General features: G+C 37.4%; 1 protein-coding gene across 3 annotated transcripts in view; it reads left to right on the forward strand.

Annotated features, from left to right (window-relative positions):
* The first annotated feature begins 1,029 nt into the window (after positions 1-1,029).
* LOC122565959 overlaps positions 1,030-21,784 on the forward strand; it is a 69,257-nt gene continuing 48,502 nt past the window's right edge. For all 3 annotated transcript variants that reach the window (XM_043722559.1, XM_043722558.1, XM_043722560.1), the window contains exon 1: positions 1,030-1,437. The gene's annotated coding sequence lies outside the window, so the exon portion shown is untranslated. The remainder of the gene's footprint in view (positions 1,438-21,784) is intronic.

Below are 21,784 nucleotides of genomic sequence, written 5' to 3' on the forward strand. Positions count from 1 at the left end.
AAAATAATCACAGACTTCGCTGGATGCATAAGCATTCATAGGCCACATCAATGGAATTTTTTCTGATGAATATGTACTTCTCCTGTAGAAAAGTATGAGATGACTTGTTTGTTTGCAAGAAATGTTCAAGAGCAGTTATGAAATCATTTACGGATTTCACTACGTTTTACATATTCGAAACTTTCCATGTTTGCATTCCTTTTCCGTCTCTCCTTTCTCATGAATACTTGAATACATGATTTTTTCAAACGTAATAAAAGAAAATGCTAATTCGTATATTACAAAACTTCACAAAAATAATCGTAAGAATCTGTTCTATTTTTCCCCCGTATATTTCCTTGTTTGGAAAAAGGAATAATTTATGACTTGTAATTTGTAAACTTACACTAATAATATTAGTCTACTTGTGCAAGATGGCCCCCATACACATATTTGTCATATTAGAAAATATAGACCTAACCAAACAGCAATATTACACATTTACAGGTTAACGCACGTATATATGTAGTACCTATTTACAAGTATCACAGATTAACCTCTCGCAAAAGTGCATAGGAATGACACTTCAAATAATGAAAAGTAAGAAAACATAAAGACTAAAGTAAAGTTGTAAATCTAAACTACAGTTCAAGTTATACAAGGCATGCAAAGCTTCTCTTGAAACGTCAAGCGTGTACTTCGATATACGATATAAAGAAAAGGTATATAGTACATACCACACAGATCCCTCGCCGCAATCTTTGTCAATATGCGCAACGAAATCGGCAATTTTCGCGCCACCACTCAAACACCGTTTCTCTCGTTTTGGGTAATTGAATCAAATCCAGATCATCCATGTTTACAGCGAAGCAACACGTGAGACCGCCAAAAGTGCTTTCCACCCCCTCGCATAACTGACATCGGCTGTCCGTGGATCCAACGGAAGGATTTTGAACGTTGGAGAATGCGTAACGCTGATTGGCTATTGGGCTCGGGGTCGATGGTGGAAGGGGACGCCGGGTCGCGACGAGCCTCGCAGTACCGCTTCGACTGTGAACGCGGTAGGAACTGGATGGTTTATATTACAAAGCTCCTTTATCGTTCGGAACGATTACATTCGAATGTTTTTTCAAGCGCTAACGACGTAATCGACGTTTGGTAAGCGATTAGTAACCGCGAATCCGTGTCGATTCGTGGATGATTTTCGAGCTGTTTCGTGCGTGTACGTGACATTAAGTGGCACGCAAACAGGTGCACCTATTCGCGTAGCGCAAGAAACGAATCACGGAGGTCGTTGCACGTAATATCCACCGACAGACGGGACAATTCGGGTGCACGATCTATGTCTATGACTGTGCAGTAGCGGATACTCTTCTCGACCACTTGTCTGTCACCAACCGCTACTATTGTCTCGCGAAGACCGAGCTGTAAATCTTCGTTGCCTATACTGTTTTCTTGGTGAGTCTTAATTTTTTACTTATTCGGTGATACAATAATACCGTTATTACGAGGTAAAAGTTTTCGGATGTGTGATTTCTTGTAACTTTGATCGAAGAGCCGCCATCGTTATTAAAAGTTTGAATATCCCGCCACTAGCGAGGGAAACATAATACAGAATGATTCTTTCATTTGCTTGCATTCGGTTTGTTAATTTTACTTCTTTTCTCCTTCTTAATTCGTAATTTAATTATGAGGACATATGCTATGAAGCAATTTTTGTTACTTTTAGCATCGTCGCTTTATTTGCTAAGACTGTTGTGGAATACGATTGTTTACTTTATTTTCTGTCTAGTTTGTGATTGTTTTACTTTTGGAGACAGGTGTTTTGGAAATATGAACTTCTACATATTGGTATAATATTGATATACTTGAGATAAGCTTGTTTGTGCTAGTGTTTAAGTGTTTAAGATCGTTTATTTATCAAGGTTATCGTAATTATACGACAACGAGAACTAGTGTAAAATGTATAAAATGTATAGTTCTATTTTAATAATCAATTTTTAGTGTCTTTAGCGAAACGAATTGATTCGTATTAAAAATGTCGTCTAGTGAATAGGAAAATAGGACACTGAAGGTTTAACTAATTTAAAACGATTTAGTTATTGAAGATAGTACTTGTTGAGCAAATGAATCGCTAAACTGTCATAATGCTACAAATCATACACATGATTGTTAAATGAGAATCCATCGACTTTTCATTTGTCCATTCGTTTAAGAAATATGTTATCTTATTAGTTTATTCCATTAATCTTTATAATGATATATGTAAACAAAAGTGTATAAATCATAATATGCAAATAATTCTTTAAATTAAATGTCACTTATTTAATGTTTTATAGAATGCTATAAGTATACTACTGATAAGATTAATTAATTGAGAACGGAATTAACGCTGTTTACTGTAATCAGGGAGAAAATGGATTAAGGAGCGAGAAGATTTCGAACGTAGCGAAATTATTTGTTGATTAAATATCTCCTCCAACCCGACGAGCAATGCAGGTTATTACAAATAGTTTTTACTTAATTTTCAATTAGTTATCGTATCTATAAGATGTGGTTAAAGTTTTGGTACATAAATTTAGTTTGCATCGTATTATACCGATTTATTTATATATCCTTTTTTATGTGATTTATGTTATTGAGTTAGGATTATATTAAATTATTAATCAAATGAAAGCAAAATGGAAATTGAAATTAAATAAAATAGAATTGCATTAAAATAAAATGAAATAAAGTTGAACTAAAGCAAATTCAATTAAATTATTTCTTTTTTTTTTTTGCTTGCCTATAGGATTCTGGTGTTATTAAAATTCCTACCGCGTACTCGTATTCTCGTTAATTCTTAACACAATAAATGAGACTATTTTTACGATTATATTAAATACGCAGTATCAATCAATGTATAATTAAATACATTATTCGAACGTTTTCCACAGAACTATTGTTATTAATACATTATGTAAAATTTAAAACCAATTCGATATATATATATATATATATATATATATATATATATAGAGAGAGAGAGAGAGAGAGAGAGAGGTTGCAAGGCATTTATTGGAAACATATGCTTTACGAAAAATTAGTATACAACATGAGTAGTAGTCTCAAACATACAATTAATTGCAATAAATGTCCTGTAAATCTTACATACATTTTCATACTCGTTTGAAATTTGAATAATACGTTAATCTTGTCACAGTATCGATAGGATATCAAGATATTCTTAATAATATGTACACAAGGAGTTTGCAGGGCTATTCAAATATTTTCGCCAACCACTGTAATTCAGCACGAGAACAGAAAATTCCAGATTTTTTTAGTTCTCGATCAGAGTGAATGTTTATACAAGTAACATTCGCTATCTGTGTCCATATTTACCGAACATTTCCATTAAACCTGCGCCAAGCTCGTAGAATGCCTCAGGTCGTATATGAGATGTCAGTTTTATCAAACGAAACGGGACCAGCTAATGTTTAATCTCGTAAACTGAAGTTGCCAACAGAAAAGTACGGTTCTATATAGTAATTGGCGAAGACCGTGAAACGCGAAAGACGAGAAAGAAACGAAAGGCGGGGGAATACGACGAATCATGGCGATCCATTTTATTTGCCAGCCATCGATTAACGGCCAACGTTTAATTTCATTTCTTTCGCGAAACTCAATTAGAATCGTCACGACAATCGCGAGAAACCGCAGGCAAATCTGCCAACGTATCGATCGTAGCGGCCGCCAATCCCTCTGCGTTAAATGAAATAACGAAATTCAAGATGTAAATTTTACGAAACTTTTCCTCTCGGATCTGTTCGCCAGTTGATGCTTCAAATACTTCCCCAGAATATAGCTATTTGCTTTTTGCTGGAAAGCGGAGCGCTACTTCGCTTAAACGTGAAACAGAGAGGATTAGGTATTTCAAAGACACTGTCTATGGAAATCGCTGAAAACTCCAGCCATTTAATTTCACACTGACCTACCCCTGTTTTGTAAATACTTTAGGAGAGGGCGCTACTCGTTACCGTTTTATATAGTCACGAAGCGCGTCTAATCTTCGAACGAGGATCATCTTAACAAGATACAACTCGGGGTCGATATTATCCGAGATGAATACAAGTTTTTCGATTCTTGATATTTGATTTTTTAAGTAGAACTTTCCGTTGATCCTGGCTTGAATCTTCTTCTTTTTCGTGCACCCGAATGCTTATTATTAGATGAGAGCGATAGGAAGGTTTTTTCGTGTTTCGCAACATCAAAGACAGCAGGGCACGAGCTAATAAAATTGAAGTCGCTTAGCTCTTAATATATTTAGTATGAGTAATTTTTTAAATATAGCTATCCATTAGCGTGCGTTTGAACCTTTTTCTTTTTCGTGCACCTGAATGTTTTTTATTAGATCGAGTGGGTACACGTACCTAGGAAGCTTTTCGTGCTTTGCAACTTCAAAGTTAACAAAGGACATTTGACAAAATCAACGAGCGACGAGTTAATAAAATTGAAGTTAAGGTAGACGGAAAGACAATACGTGTGTAGTACCTTTGTGGAAGATAATATAAAATGGAAACGTATTTGACGCAACGGAAATATTTTTCTGCAAATGTAGGAGACGAGGAATCAATTTAGTGAAATAATTGAATAAAGTTATTGAGTCGCGAATTACACGCATGTAATACCAGATAAAGTAACGTTAATAATCCTTGTTTCTTATATTCTCGTGAATAATAATTCTTTAATCGATAGTTTCATAGTATTTAGAATAATATCTGTATATATTTTAAATTATTTATAAACGCATAAAAATCCATGGTTTGATCGTATAGACACATACATAGATACGTTCAAGGTTTATTTTGAAAATTCATTAGAAACCTAAGAAGCAAATTTACGACACTGTACAGGCGGATAAGCTTGAACACGAGGAACAGTGTGATTCTTGAGTTCGATGATTTTTCCAAGTAACGGTTTTAATTCACGCGCGAATGTTAAATCGGAAATCCTTTAAGCTCTACGCAAATTATACACACGGTTTACACGATAAATATTTATAGAGGTGAAAATGATCTTTAAAACAATCCTTCGTATTAAAACCAAATATTTGAGTAATTCTTAAGCCGAAGATCGCGTATACAAACATCGAATATATTACATAGAGGAAACGTCGCAGAGTAACGTAAAATAATGTTCGTGATACAATTAAAGGTCGCGCTTAAACTAACACTTCGATCGGTAAAATTCATTACCTTTTAAACATTCAAATTCAATTAAACAGAATCCAAGGAAATTGAATTTCCGCTTAAAAATCTTGTACAAGCCTTTAAAAAATCAACGTATGTAGCTACTTGTCGCTCTATAAATCCTCGCCGCTATAAATTTGCCTGTCTTAAAAGAAGTAGAAAATACAAGCTATATAAACCACATAATTTTTATCGCTAAATGTCACCTTGCTATAATACGTCTTATATAACATAGTTTCTCAGCCACAATGGCGTTACAAGGGCGAGACCATACGTGTCTTAATGGCGTTGTTTCGTTGGTATCGAATAATGTCGCGCATCGACGATAGGTGACGCGAAAGGAACGCGCGAGCAAAATCTCAAAGAGACGCTGACAATGCCTCCGTGTAACGTAAGGGATGAAATGAAAAGTCGAGGACAAGTTTGTTTTCCTTTCCTCGTTCGTAGTCAGTTAAGAAGAAAGCGAGAATGGAAGGGACAGCAACCATGAAGTACGTACGTTTTCACGTCGGTGCTCTCATTGTCTGCTGCAACGTTACACTGCGCTTCGTTGAAGACGCCCTGGTATTGCGAAGCTTTATGGTCAAAGCACGTCGAATAGCCGTCAAGCGGGTGTATACGACCTATTTGTGAGCCAACAACTAAGCTCGATATTAATTCCAGACCTTTGATCCTCGGCCAATGAGTTCACCTGATTATCGTAATCGAGCAGTTACGATTTTAATCGGTTTACGAACGCTTCGATTTTAAAGTAGGCTCGCGTATCAAGAACAACAGATTTTAAACTGTCGCATCACATCCGACGAGATTCGTATTTCCTGCTTCGTCGATCACGTTTTTATCGATGTTTTGCTTCGAAGTTTCGTGAACATTGCGGAACGTTATCGATTATGATAAATCCTGTAAGAATATATTGTATAAATTTGTATTGTCGTTACCGCGCCATGGCGCATTCGTTTTATCGCCTAAATAAACTATATACATAATGATACAAATATTACGCAATACGTGTATCGTACGTATTTCACCTGGGTGTTAAAATCAATGGAATTGTGTTTCTACTAGAAATCTTCGTCTCTTGACGTTTACAGTGGATAGAAAGATAGGAAATTCGTGAGACAGGAGAAAGGACGCTATAATTTTACAAACTGAACGTGTATCTGAATACGTTCGTAAAATTATAATTACGTATCCGAATGTGACAAAAACGTCTCGTATAAAGGCAAGTGTTTGTTTATTAGGGCGAGAGCTGTGCTTAATTGGGGAAAAACAGACGCGCGGAATATCTCGTCCGTGGGAATTTACGAACAATATTGCGTCGCGAAATAACTCATTCGTAGCGTCGTACAAACGTATTGCGTCGCGGAATAACTTGTCCGTGGCCATCGTACGAGCTGTGTATATGCAATGTCGTGAGATATCTGTACAATAGTTGCGAGACGGTTAAACGAATATATTCGATAATTTCGTCCTCTTTATTACATAATTAGCTAAAGATGTCGACGGTATTTGTCGATGTTTCCTTTATGTCGGAATAGAGGGAGCAAACGCGTGGATGAGTGTATTACAGAAATTCTTTATTCGGAAATATTAGAAATTAGAATTTCCAGTAGTTTCTATCCTATGTGATAATATATTGATAGATGGATTAATTACAGCGGATTAAACAGAAAACGGTGATTATTGAACTCGAACTTAATGCAATTGTGTGATATGAGAACTCTCGATGACTCTTCGCTCCTGACTCTCCGGTGGCTAACTGACGATCGACGACTGCTGTGTTGAAATATTAGGTCGTCCGAAAAGTTTCTTTCGTTTTATTAGGAAATAATGGATGCACAATATTTTTCGTTTTATATTATTTTGTTCTATCAAAATAAAGATCACAACGTTCGATAGATTGGGTTTCATGTTTGTGTAAAGGTGCATCGTTGTAAAAGACGTGTCTGTAAGAGAAAGACACAGTCTAATATATTGATGGTCGTTAGGCCTATTGAAGTTTTCCGACCCTTTCGGACCCTTGTCGGCATTTCCGCTTTATCGTCGACGTTGTCGGCGATCTTTTCGCGGTACTGTAATCGAAACCAAAGAAGCCGCTGGAAGGAGAATCGTTATGCCAGGACCTGATTGTAGCTTTCGCAGGACTAAGGAAACTAAACACTAGAGAAGATGTAAAGCTTTGCTTGAAGTGAGATCCACTTCAACGGTATTTGTAACTTTGGAAGAAGAAAGAGGAAGAAGAAGAAGAAGAAGAAGAAGAAGGAAATTAATCGATGTGCGAATTCTAACGGGATGCAGTTACATTAAAATACGTCGATGTGACTTTAATTTTGAAGGAAGAAAGTAAGGAAAATTAATGTCGTTACGCTGTAATTCAGTTGAAGCCTGAAGTGAAGTAAATTCGATAACGTAATACCACGTAGGGATATTGTGCACCAGGAGCTGCTAGGAGATACGTATAAATCGATAAGAACAACACAGTAATGATATATGGATCGTGATAAAGATCGAAAATATTTAATTTCCAATAATATTTTCCTATACGAAAGAGGAAAGTTTTAAGGAAAGTAGACGATCTCTCGTAAATTGAAGGAACTTTGGTAATTCGAAGTTTCCTTGAATTGTGATAACTTTTTGACAGTGAAGTACAGTTGTTACCTTGTGTGAGATAGAAAACTCCATAATCGACTGGAAGTTTCCGTACGAGATATTGAAACGTCGATTATATTTTACGAGTTTTCCAAATAATGTCGAATCGTTACATATTTCGTATAATTTCTGCCCGTCGTAAATTCCTAATAAAACGTCTGAAAACCTTTCTTGATAACGATCGCAAATTTCCTCTTTTTTACTTCAAACTTATCTTTCTTATTTTCTCTCGCATAAAATTAAAGCGATATTAACGTATGCATACTAACACGATATATACAAGGCGAGTTACTTGAGAGTTTGAAACGAAATATTTTCTATATTTTTAAATATATCGAAAAATGTTTCGGGTAAAAGTTGAACCGAGATTCTGCGTGCAAAAATTATTAATCCACTTACGTCGAAGAAATATTAGCTTAACAGATATTTTAGTTTTTATTTGGTGAAGTTTATCGTACGAAAGACAAGCACGAAGACAAATACGAAAGTAGCGTCTTTCCTTGTCTCTCATACCTAAAATATTTACTAAACTAATGGTTTTTCGACGCAAGTAGGTTAATAACTTTTTATAGAGAATCTCGAGCTGCATCGATTAATGTATTAAGAACTGTATGATTCCATTTGAAGAAACAAAGTTGACCTTCGTACGATGGTTGCGCCACCACCTATAGGAAAGCTAGCAACGTCTGAACATGTCCTCCTTGCAGCCATCGTCAACTTTTATCCGAAGCATTTTTCGACATAATGAATAGTATCGAAAATATTACGGCTCAAACTCTTGGGAAATTGCACTCTGTATATGTACGCGCGCAGTGGAATTTATTCAACCAAATTTTAATCCAGTCTTCGCATAGCCAACATATCTTCGAGATCGATTTTCTCAAGAATGAGCATTGGCACGCGGATGCTTCGTTCTACGTTTTCGATTAATATTTTTCAAGACCATGCTTTACCTTCCTCTTGCATAATTGAATAATTTTAAAATGAATGGTTAATAATATGTATATATAGAGATTTAATAGAAATAAATAGCAGGTGCACTTGTAAGATCATCACAAAATTATAGATTGCTATGTTTATATATCGTTGTAATTATAAATTTATCGAAATATATTTATTAAAAAAAAAAAAGAAAGAATGGGAAGGAAATATAGAGGAAAATTTGTTCGTAGGACGCTTCGTTTTCAAGAGATTCCAAGGCTGAAAATTTACCTACCAAGTATACTTGAACTTGGCTCATTACGCGCGTATGATAAATTAAAAAAAATGTATTTTTCTTGAAAACAAAGCGTCTTGCGAATAAATTTTGTTCCACGCTCTCAGTTTATTTTCACACGTAGAATAACGTCCTGTCGATTGTTTACTCCTCTTCGGTCCAGAATTAGCCATGTTCTAGTACGCTTGGTAAATTTTCAAACGCGATTTTCTCGAAAACGAAGCGTCATATGGAAAAATTGTATTCCATATTTTCTTTCTCTTTTTCTCATAACGAATCCTGTATATTCGAATTTTACGAAGCCGATTTATACAAATCAATTTGTTAAATAATACTCGTTTTAATCTGCTTATGAAAGATTATGATACACGAAGAACTTGTCGTTAGAATCAAATTATTTCTTTCACTAAGCTTCGAATCTCAAAAATTTAACGTACATATTTCCATTACGTATTTTGCCATCGGAAGGAAAATTCCACTAACTTGAACCAATTTTTATTATTTTTCCGCCAAAACAATTCCCTGCTTCGTCCGATATCTATTAACGGATCATTCGTTTAAACTCGCGATTTCATCACATTGTGGCTGTTACAAATATTTCGAAGCTGTCGACGATATTATGCTTCCCTTCGCTCCTGTACAAGTTTCGTTCTTACCTGAACGAAGTTCCCAATTACACAACGTACAAGATCTCGTAAAGTTTCGTTAATTCGTTATCAGCCAACCTCGTACATTTCGCGAGAAGAACTTGCGAAACTATTATTTCCGCTTTGCGAATCTATTTATCCGACGTGGCAATGTCTAAACTCGCGAGAAAGCTTTCTTCGCCGTATCCGTACAACGAACAATTTTATTTATGAATATCCGCTCTGACAGTTTGTCTAAAAGATGTTCGTCCTTCGAGTTTGTTACAAACGCAAAACGTTTGTTCCACCGCTTCTTTTCCAAATGTTCCGCTCGTGTTTATAAACTTTAAGATAGCATTGCAGTTGCAGCAGTTAATGAAAAAAGTTGTTTGCAACTATACCTCGATTAAAATCGCTCGAGATATCGTAAGGTTCTTCTTGCTCGTTATCTCGTATACGTTGCATACGATAAATATTGGTTTGGCAACTAAATGATTGCGGATTTTCTCATTAGGTGGTATTGACAAAATCCGCAATCACTTAGTTGCCAGATTTAAAAATTCCAACAGTCAAAGAGGAAATCGCCAGATATGCAAAAAGGTATAAAGAAAGACTTGCAACGCACCCGAATCAGCTGGTTGCTGAAACGAATAAAACAATAATAGAAAGAAGACTGAAGAGGAAGCATCCTGCAGACCTCATAATAGAACAATAAACAATCTGGAAGATGGAGTCCCGCTGGGGGTAACCATCCACATGCTATATTTTATCAAATATTAAACTATAATATTTTACCAAATGTCCTACTGGACAAATTGTAAAATGTAAACAAATAATAAATAAAACAAAAAAAAACTTAGTTGCCAAGCCAATAATAAGCAAGTGTTGATATTAAAAATAACAGCTCATAACGTTGTTTTCTTGCAAATTCCGTACGTTTTTCATTACCAATTTTCAATAAATTATCTGTTGGATTCGTATTATTATAGTATTTTAACTGTCTGCGTTTTTAACGTTCGATAGCTAGAAATCCGCGAACGGTATACAAATTACCAATTGCTGTTCTCTTATTTACGCGACGTTTTATTTCCGTTAAAAATAAATTACGTTTAAAAAACCAGTTTGAAAAACGACTCGGTTAACCGGTTAATATCGGATTCTTCGATGCTACAGTTGTTACATGGCTTTTCACTATTTTTTGTCTATTGTCAAATAACCTTTCTCATGGTAGGCGGATCGTACGCGATTATGAACGTGGAGAAAACGCGGAGGGTAATCGTTTTACTAACTCGTTGCCTTAATTGGTTTACCTTAACCATGTTGACTGTGTCAACCGATGATACGGGTTACGCTTATTTCGTTGTTCACGCAACATGGTATAACGGTACATACCTCGAATCTGCATAGATGATCAGGGATGAATGTTATGGAAATTTCCAATCTAAACAACCCGGTCTTCAACGAGTATCGATCGATCGCATTTTAATGTCGTTAATTACGGGCAATTATATTAATCAAACGATCGTAAACTTCGTACAAATAAAAACAAAAAAGAGTCCAGCAATTAATATTATCGCGACACGTTACCATCGTTGCGCGCAAATATTACGTACAGTGGGTATTTTATCGTAGGAAGAAACATATTACTTCGACCCAAAAGCTTCTTTCTTGTTTTATAAGGAAATTATTTAATTGTTACGCATCTTCTAACGAATAACAGCAACTTCGAGTCACCGTAATCATCATATCGAATGGAGAGAAAAAGATGGAAAACTATATTAGAAACTTTGCATCTAAAATCTGATATTTATACGAACGTTGTAGCGCGAAATTTAATTTCTCTTGTATTTCCGGCTTCCGCGTACGCGAGATGTCGCTACCGAGCACGGTAAAACGACTGCGTCTAAAGGACTTTCGAAACTTAATTATCCCGGTTGAATCTTTCGAGTAATATACATGGACCAAGTTTTCATTGAGGACACTGGTAAGGATGAAAATCCCCAGGAACTGGTAATTATCGAGCGCTTCCACAATGAGTAGACGGTCAGTTTGTCTAACTCCTTCATTCAAGGATAGCGCATACTTGAAGTGTTTCCTACTCCGTGGACTGTTATTGAAATGCTTCGAATTGCACGTATAGTTGCGCAGTTATGCGTTTAAGGGCCGTTTCTGTCATCTCGATTTTCTTATTATCGTTGCACACCGCCTTGCATGATTGTAATAATATTTAGAAAATCGAAATGGAAAAGACCCTCGGTTCGAACAGTTGATTAAAGTTGAAAATCGATTTGTGCTTTGGAAATTTTAATCGGTCGCAGGATATATAGGTAGGTTCGAGACGGATATAATATGCAAAGTTAAACGTATTCTACGTCATTGTCGTTATTGTTATCGTGGTCGGAGAATAATATTTCGAAAGACATGGCGAATATATGGCATAGAATTTGTATTATGAAATGGAAAATACTTCTAGTTCGAAGGTTTGATTAAAATTCAAGTTTCATTGTGCTTGACGAGTTTCCATCGGTCGTAGAATACACAGCTGAAACGAATGTAACATCGAAAGTCAAGTAATATTCTACTTTCTCGTTTCGCTTGTTATCTATCGTCATGTATTGCCTCGTAATATTTTTAAACCCACAGGACACATATAAATGCGATATAAATACGTATTTGCGTTATTAGATGGAAATGGGAAGTACATTCGGCTCGGATATCGATCAAAATAATATTGAAAGTGAAATGCACGTGTTATTTCAGCGCGAAGTTTCGGTAAAGTTGGGCCGAAAAATTTGATTTCAACGCAAACCGAACGTCCGGACACGCTGCTCGGCCGTGTCAAACACATATCGCCGTATCCACTGTTTTGGTCCGGTTATTTCATGCGTGATGGCACATATACAAAATTGAGAAGTCCTTTACAACGTACGTACACGAGTGTCCCGTGTGCTTCTTATCTTTCCTTACACATAGAACGCTATGTTTTCGAAATATGAGAAACGGTTGATTTGTATGCGATGTGCAAAGTGCAGCGTCACATAATACAAAACGAAATTTATTTTCTTACAGCTGAAATGGAGACTCGGTTTACTATCTGTGATTTTTATCGAAAGGTATAACCATACCAGATATAACGTTACAGAATAAAATACATCGCGAAATACCATTACAGCGTGCTTGGTTTTATTTTCTAATCTTTTTATCCTAACTCTGTCACTTTGCTCGTGCCTGTGCCTTGTAACGTAACGGCAGTAATACAGTTTTTACGTTCACTCGTATACGTAGCTTGCAACGTAGTATACTTTATGTTCAGACTGCTGGCCATAAACTCGATTTACAATAATTATCCTCCTTCTTGCCTTGTATTCTCGCTTAATCATCTGCACACACACACACATAAAACCTTATTTTTATTATTCTTTTATTTTATTCTTTTTTTGTTATTTTACCCTCGGTCGCGATACATAAAACATTCTTATGGATATTCAGTTACATAAGTGTTAGCCTTATACCTTTAACGTTATAAACAAATTCTCAATATCGAATCGATATCGAAGAGAAGGTACCCAAAATATAGAACACTCACATCGGTTAATAGAACAGAAATGTAGTTGTTCGCAATCATCGAGATCCGAACATCAAAGTGTACACCATTGGCTACTTGATCCACATTTTGCCATCGGAATAATAAATCTAAAATAAGCGAAAATAGTTTCTGGCAAAATAAACGTTCTGAAAATGAGCGATTGGCCGAGTGAAATAGCCTGTAGTCGTTTGACAGACGTTCGTCGATCGCATTAAAAAAAAAAAAGGAAGACCTGTTCCATATTTGGCCACTTTCTTCTACGTATGTAACATGTTTGTAACGTAAAATGCTAAAGTCGAACCTCGGTGGCTCGAAGCTCAAGGGATGAGCAAAAATTTCCGAGTTCTAGAGGTTTCGTCTTATCGAAAACGTCGAGCAAATGAGATACGACAAGCGGAAATTCGAAGGAGTACGAAGGTTCAATTGCGTTCACCTTTTCAGGAAGCGTTGGTATTTTAAGCTTCCTCTTGGAATTCGTTCGATTCGACGTAGATGCAAAAGATCAACCCCTGTCAGTCCCGCATTTTTGCAACTTAATGCGTCTCTCGTTTCGAATATGTCAAATTGATGTTCTACCATCAAATGGTAGAACATCGACTACGCGAAAGGATAAACAATTAATTTTCCTCTTTGTCGTTCGCACGCATTCGAATTCGTTCTTCTTTTTGGAGATATCGGATTTCGTTCACACGCGAAGGTCACAAACTTTCAGACAAATCGTTGCAATCTCTTTTACATCTTCGATGCGTAATCTTTTACCGAAGATCGAATTGACACGAGGGGCGGGTGAGGGTTAACCGGTTAGCTGCTCTTGACGAGTATACTCGTCACGAAGAAATGGCAATGTTTTACGTTACGACGAGTATACTCGTCATGCGTGAAAGTTTATAGTTTGCAGTTTAGTAATTGCGGTAAGCTGCGGTAATGAAATTGAGAAATAAAACAACGCTTTCAGGACCGGGAACGCGTCTTACGTACTTGACGCGGTATCCTATAAAAATGTGAACTACTGTTAAATGAAACAGTAAAAAAAAGCAATGGACGCTGTAAACGAAACGTTATGAAAGTGTTTTCACGTCGCGTGTTTGAATAATACGAAATCGTTATCGACGTATTAGATATAATATCGGTTGGTCGGAAAGTTTCGTCGGAAAGATTTTTAAGGAATTTAATAAAGTCATAAGCTTTGCTTAGTACCTTTCCATCGAGGAAATTTCAAGTATATGTTTTCATTTATGCTTTCGAGCATATCACGCTGAAAAAACGTTACTGGAAATGTCTTTAAATATGCTCGTTGATTTTTAATAAAATATTACACGTGTTAAACGCTGCTCGGAAAGTTCGTTAGGATTTTTAACTCTTTGGTCGACGTAAAAAATCATATTGAAAAGTTTCTCCTCCGAAAAGCCTGAGAGGTTCTGGAAGATGGGAAAAGGTTGCGGAACAAAAAATCGTGCCTGTATAATTCGATAAACGTATATCGAATAGAAATGTAAATCGGAACGAAAGGACCGTCTGAATCTTTTCAATCGTTCGAAAAATACGTGGCAATTCAGGCTATATGCTTGTCAGAGCATTCGCAGAATATTAATTCCGTGTTATAACAGCCACGCGTACTCCGCGTTTCACGAGTATACTCGTCGTCGCTTACTTCTCGCAACGCATTTTAACACGCTTCTCAAAGAGGTCGCAACGACTAACAGCTTCGTATCGTATAAAATAAATTAAGTCTTTTAAGAATATTTCGGCCATTGTCTCTTCGATGGCTAAAACATTTTATTCCATACAAACCCCTTGCTTCGTGCAACCAGCACAGTCGAATTATTTTAAATTAGATCGGTCGTTTGGAAAGAAGATACGCGTTTTCCTTTGCTCGTCAATTTGACAGGTGTTCGTAGAAACACGGTGGAAATGACTGGCGCAATGACGATAAACCTTCAGCTTCCATCGATATGCGTCTGGCGTCGACCTTCAAAGAAGTTGGGATACGACTTGCGTCGTCTTACGTTTTTCGTCTCGCGTTATTTGCGTAGATATACAAAGAGAGACAGAGGTCTGTCTCAGCGTGGTTCCGATCGTTCGGGATCTAAATTCAGACCTAAAACTGTAGATCCATTCTTCGCCATTCGCTCGCAGTTCTCGCGATAGTTTCGCTCAGAGTTTCATAAGCCAGTCGCTAACGAGCTCGCAGTGTTGCGACCGAGACTGCGACTGCGACCAAATGCTCTGGAACCATGCGACTTTTAAAACGATAACGAGCGACGACGACGAAGACTGAAAATGAGAAATATATACATAAATATAAATGAGAGATATAATACGGAGCCATATTAAATCAATTGTCTAATCTGAAGAAATCGCAAGTTGCGAGCAATTGAAAGAAAAGATTATTGTAGCCTTTCATACTTTAAAACAATCGAATACGTTGGAAAGTGTTCATAGAAATTTAATTAGAAGAGCAGAACTATCTGTCCGGCAGAATGGGCAACATTTTCAGCAATTTTTGTAATAATAAACTTTATGATTACTTCATATTATTTCATTATATATTCCTAATCTCTAATTACGGCAAAAACAAACTTAAACTGCGATAATATCCATCGAGGCAACGATCTACAGTGAGATCCGTTACAACGAGACGTGATGAAGTGCACGCGTACCGAGCGAAAATTCAAAGTCGATTTTCTCGAAAACAAAGCCTCAAACGAAAAATTTTTATTCTATATTTTCCACTTCTTTTTTCGCGTAGAATCACCCCCCTACCGCTTGTACCATCAGTTACCAACCACCCTGTATATAATGCGTTCGTCTAATAACGTGTAGGACGTGTAGGATCCCAAAGAAATACTCGGCGGTGTTTAACAGTACATTTATAATAATTCTCGCTTTCGACTCTTTACGTACAACTCTCGTTCCGACTGACGATTCTCACTTCTCTCAACTCGACTGTTTTCTTGATCCGATTCGTTTCTTTTTGTCGCCCCTCAATATCCCCACTACGCACGCGTTCGGTAGGCGTTCGCGACCGTTGCCACGTACGCCTTCTTCCAAATATTCGGTGGGGGGATCGTAGGGATATCGATGACTCGTTAAGCCTATCGGCACTTACGCTTCGATGTTATACTTGTACCGACGAAACCGTTGGAAAGTTTTGTTGTCGACTGCCGATACGTACGTATGTGTGTAACACGGATCAACGCTCGTGCCTGGTCAACACCAACTCTAACTAAATCTGACAAAGTCAAATGACGAGTTTGAAGGTTTCGTTTAAAGCTTCATTCAAAATTGTACATTCGTCGTTATTTTTTTGTCCTTTTTGTTCATCCGACTTTATGTAAATTCTCGTATCGACAAAAATTGAGAAATCGTTTAATCGAGTAATATAAGAAAAGAAAGAAATAAGGGCAAATGCACAATTTCAAATAAAATTCTCTATGTCGTTTCACCGGGCTTGGTAAGATTAGCGCTGAACAAGGACAAAAGGCGCCTTTATCCGTCTAACACGGCGTTCTCTTTCCATTCTCATATCGCATCCACTTACACGGTAACGTACGACTCTCGCACTCTGTATCTCTATATCTTTATGGTTATTCCAGACAATGCCAACAATAGAAAGAAAGATTGGTTCCTGACGGCTCGTAACGTATAGCTGGAAAAGTTAGAGTCGCAGAGAGCAACTTGTTAGAGTAGCGGCGATATGGAAGTTGTACTCGCACAGGTAAACTTGGCCATGTACAAAGTCTGGGTTAGATCGTGTTCTAAACTCGAGTTACAGAGCTAAAATAACGTATCCGTATGTGTAGACGATTCGAGTTAAAGCAAGCTTTATTTCCACTTATGGGAGGCAGCGAAGCGAAAGGAATCAAACAAAATTGTTACAGCCTCGTGCAGGTTTTTGAAGTCATAGGGGCTCGATCGTAAAACAAAATTCGTTGAACGAGCGGGTATCATCCCATTTACCGGATAAAGTTAAATATTATCGCTCGGGTTACGAAAAAGAAAGAAAAGAAAAAATCTATCATCCATTTGTTCCTATCTCTACCATTTACGTACACCGTTTTCGCAACGGTAAAATTCCTTTCCGAATCGTTTTTTAACGTAAACTACGAACAATGTTTTCCGTGTTACTCTGGCGCGCTTTTAATTCGCCGCGCTTCGTGCGGCTTTTGTCGCAGCCGCTAGCATTGAAATGCGTGTTCTCGCGGAAAGGTCGTAGTTGAAGCCGCGTAATGGTAAACGAAAAAGGGCGCGATATCGGATCATGTGGTAGGCGATCCGACGTAAACGCGTGGGAGAGATACCCTGCAACGATTGCCGCGCTTCGTTAACTAGCGTAGAGAAGAAGTTGAAAGCGAGAGAAAGTTTCAGTGACACCGGTGAACATCCGGCGGAATGGAATACAGGCCACGCTTATCCCGAGCATCGATTGGAATTGCTCGCACGAGAAACGGCCACGGATAAACGTTTCGAGGAACTTTTCCGTTGTTCCCAGCGTCGTCTCGTCCGATTCGCGAAATTTTTCGTATTTATTTCCGTCGATGTAACGAGCGTAGTTTCGGTCCAATTGGAACCAGAGTCAAAGAACGAAATTGCTTTTTGACTCTCGATGGCTCGCTAAATCGCGACCTAGCAAACAACGAATCAGCTTACGTGGAAATGCTGCATTTATGCATAAGAAGCGCGCAAGCCAATTTCTTCGAAGATAACTACCTGCAATTAGCATAGAATTAATATCGTAAGGTCGGAATTTTTTCTTCTTTTTATATAAAAGGAACTGGTATTTTTAACGAGACTTCTTACTCGAGCAGAAAGAACGAGATTGGTTGTTGATTGAAGTAGCAATAACGATGTGACGAATATCATCGATTATTCTATTCGTTCGTTTCGCTATTAATTTGATAATGTTTTAACGACCAGGTATACCGGTTTCATGTTCTGTGCGAAGTAATCAGATTGTGACGCGTATACGAGACATAAGCGGATCATAGAGTTTTGTACGTTCGTGCGGGGAACGTTTAAAGATTCGGAAGATAAAAGAAGCGAATAATAGAATCTAAAGATGTACAAAATGCACAGAATATGCAACGATATGTAGGACGTTCAAAGTATAGTATTCGTTAGGATATTTAAGAAGTACAACGAATATCTGTCCGGCTTCTAACACTTTAGCGTGGCCGTAAAAATATGAATATTGGTATATTCGCAATGTAAATATAAAAATTTCAAATAATATTTCCAAGTGACGTGGAATAATCAAAGACTCTTTAATGTATCCTTCTTGCATGTCAGTATTGTTTCATAAAAATGAATTTAAAAGAAACTATTTAAAAATTGAGGTAGAAGATACCCTAAACTGCGATGAAAAATACATACACACGTACCGAGAGTGTCCCAAGGATGAAATGTTAAACAGCGTTGAATTTTAAAACGATTTGAAAAATTAGAGGAAATTTAAGCCAGCTTACTGCTATTACTATTAGGACCAAGTATTAAGAACCAGATGTTACTAATCGGATGAATAATCATCGACGCTGTAGGTATAAAATATTCGAACTGAACGAACAACGCAACGATAAGAGCAAATTCTTTTCTTCGAGTAAAGCTATCGCACACACGGGCGCGTGTGCGTTCGCCTGAGCTATATAATAATTTATTATATTAAATAACAAGCCTATGTACTCTACAATGACATAATTAACGATAATCGTTGAGCGTAGTATCGCAGGAAATGCGTGGACGAAACGTGCAAGTGCGTGTTCGTGCTCGAACGGGAAACTAAGTTTATCGAAAAATTGAAAATATTCCGCGAATCTATTCCATAGAATTAAATAAAACGTGGCTTTAAACGTTATAAAGTTCGTCCTTCTTCCCGTCTTCTCGTCTGTTCGATTTAAATCCGACTTTTTTCGCGTAAACTAAAATTGAAAATATTTAACGTCCGAAATAAATAAATAAAAACTAATGGAAATTCCGGATTGCGCAATTGTAGGAATAATTCTCCTTAGTATTGAAAATTTAAGCAACATAAAGAGCTTAATACGTAAAGATGCAAAGAATGATCGAAAAGTAAAATAGAATTACCTGTCTGTATTATTTATTCTCGAAACTAATGAACTAAATAGAAAGCGAATGAAGGTGAATTTCCTTTTTAAAATATCCCGCACGGGCAAATTACTCTATACTTTGTACTACGTATACGGGAAATTCAATTTTCATTTAAATGCACTGCACGTAACCTCTGGTCTATTGAAAGGAGAAACCTACCTCAAGAGTTCAATTCTGCCATGTGATATTTAGACTCATTCTTCTTTCATACATTTTTTCTATATTTCCATTTTAACCTCGTTTCTGCTTTCTCCGCTACCGATAATTTCGCGTTTCTATCTTCTCCAGTGTTCCATTCGTCCACGATCTGTGCAGTGTACGGGTGTCTCGTAGAATTTGAATTTCAATGCACCGACAATCAGTTACCTACCTGCGGCTTGGAAATTATTTTTCATCGTTCTATTCGAGAGAGTTTACGCAATAGGTAAATTTCGTTTGTTTCTATAGGTCGGTTAATTTAGATGCGATGCATAATAAAATACGGATAAAATCTTTCGGGCGAGAGATGATGCTCCGTGGAACAGCGATTAACCTTTCGCGATTCCATGTAGATTCAATGACGAACTCGAAGATTCTTTATATCGAGTAACCTTTGAAGCTACCGTCTATGTTTATTTGTTAAGATTCAGATTCAAGTGATCGACCATTTCTGATTTCAAAGAGATGGCTTGACTTTCTTATTTACAAGTTTTACATTCGATCTTATGTACGAAGGGAACGTGAATCTTTATATTACTGCAGGGAAAGCTTGAAAGTTGGGGAAAAGGTAATTTCGTATTCTACATTCACCTTTGTTGAATTCATTTTTATGTAAATCATTCCGCGACACGGATAATCGCAATAGAAAAGGACTGAAACTTCGATAAAAACGTCCCGGCAGCCCGATAAAAATTGTCTATGCGAAGATATTTAATGTATTCGGCGCCTCTATTTCCTCTATCTAATGTTCGTTATCTAATTTTTCAGATTCGACGAAAAGATTCGCGAATATATATATATGTATATACGTGGTTTCACGAAATTCTCGAGAACCGTCTAATTTTCCAACCGCCAGAAAGATTCAGCCGTTGATATGGAAATTGGTTTTGTTTAAAACGTATACACACGCGGAGCTTTGCACGAAATCATTCCGCGCGACGTTTCGCTTTCGAAATTTTTTAATTCGTCGTACTGGGATTTTTGAATCGATCTACCATCGATCCCCAACCATCTTACGGCGAATCGTTCGCTAGGGAGACGCCTTCGTAGACGTTCGTAAAATTCGTAGAATTCGTCCAAGTCAAAAATGTCAGTCGATCGTCTATCCGCTACGGAGCAAAGGAGATTTCAAGAAAATTCTCTCCGCCGACTATCCAGCAGCAGCGTTTCGTCTTAACGAAGAGTTCGAAAGACTATTGATCAGAGGATACGCCGCATGAAATCCTTTTTGCGATCCGTCTCACGGTTTGCTAACCGTCGCCAGTGGCAAACTCCAATCTGTCCCACAATCGACTCTAATTTCAAGGCAATCGGTCGGTATCGATCGCACGGCTGGCGGACGTAAATCTCCACGCTAATTTCATTTTGGCATTCCAAATCGTATCTCGAAACGGAAATCACGTCCGAATACCCGGGAGATATAGTTCGCGGACCATCTCCGCGGGTAACATCGACTTTCTTTATTAATTCGTAATTGAGTCTGATTCGTGTGGTTCGCGTACTGTAATTCCCCGTACGTGCGTATAGTGCACATGTGTGTTTGTGTGCGAGATACGTGACGGGGGAAAAAGAATGTGCGGGCGAATGGGAAAGACAGGAGCAGAGAAGAAATGTAGACGTACAGTGGCTGCAAAAAGTATTCGTACGCCGGTTTATTTACTGCAACATCTACGTTGGCGGATAAGGTGAGGCAGCTTCAAATTGATACATCGCGAATTTTATTAAGTTTTCTTCTTTCTAGAAATTGTTAAAAATCGTGGGCGGTAGTCGTCTATTCTGTGGCACGTACGTGCCGGTGGCTGTGAAAATGGAGCAACTCGTATACGATGAAGGACGAAAGGAAGTTTAAAGGGTAAAAAAAAAAAAAAAAAAGGAAAGGGGTAGAAGAAACGCGACAGTTTTAGGAAAAAAGAAAAGTTATAATTGATAAGAAGAATTGGATTGCGAACAAGCTTGATACGGATGACCGTCTTCAACGGTTGACGATGAACGTTGCAATTAGGTGCGGTTATCGTACACAGTTTTATGAATTTTGAACTTCCCTTCGTTCGCCGCTGTATCTCGTTTTTAAACGCGTTTAGACGTTCGGCGTTCGAGCGCGTTAAAAAGTATTTTTCCGACACGCAATAAAACGTTTCGTAAAATATACGACCTTCTAACGTGAGATTTACGCGTCGTCGTACAATTTTACGAGCAG

This window comes from Bombus pyrosoma, linkage group LG3 (assembly GCF_014825855.1).
Source record: "Bombus pyrosoma isolate SC7728 linkage group LG3, ASM1482585v1, whole genome shotgun sequence".
NCBI classification, from domain to species: Eukaryota; Metazoa; Arthropoda; class Insecta; order Hymenoptera; family Apidae; genus Bombus; species Bombus pyrosoma.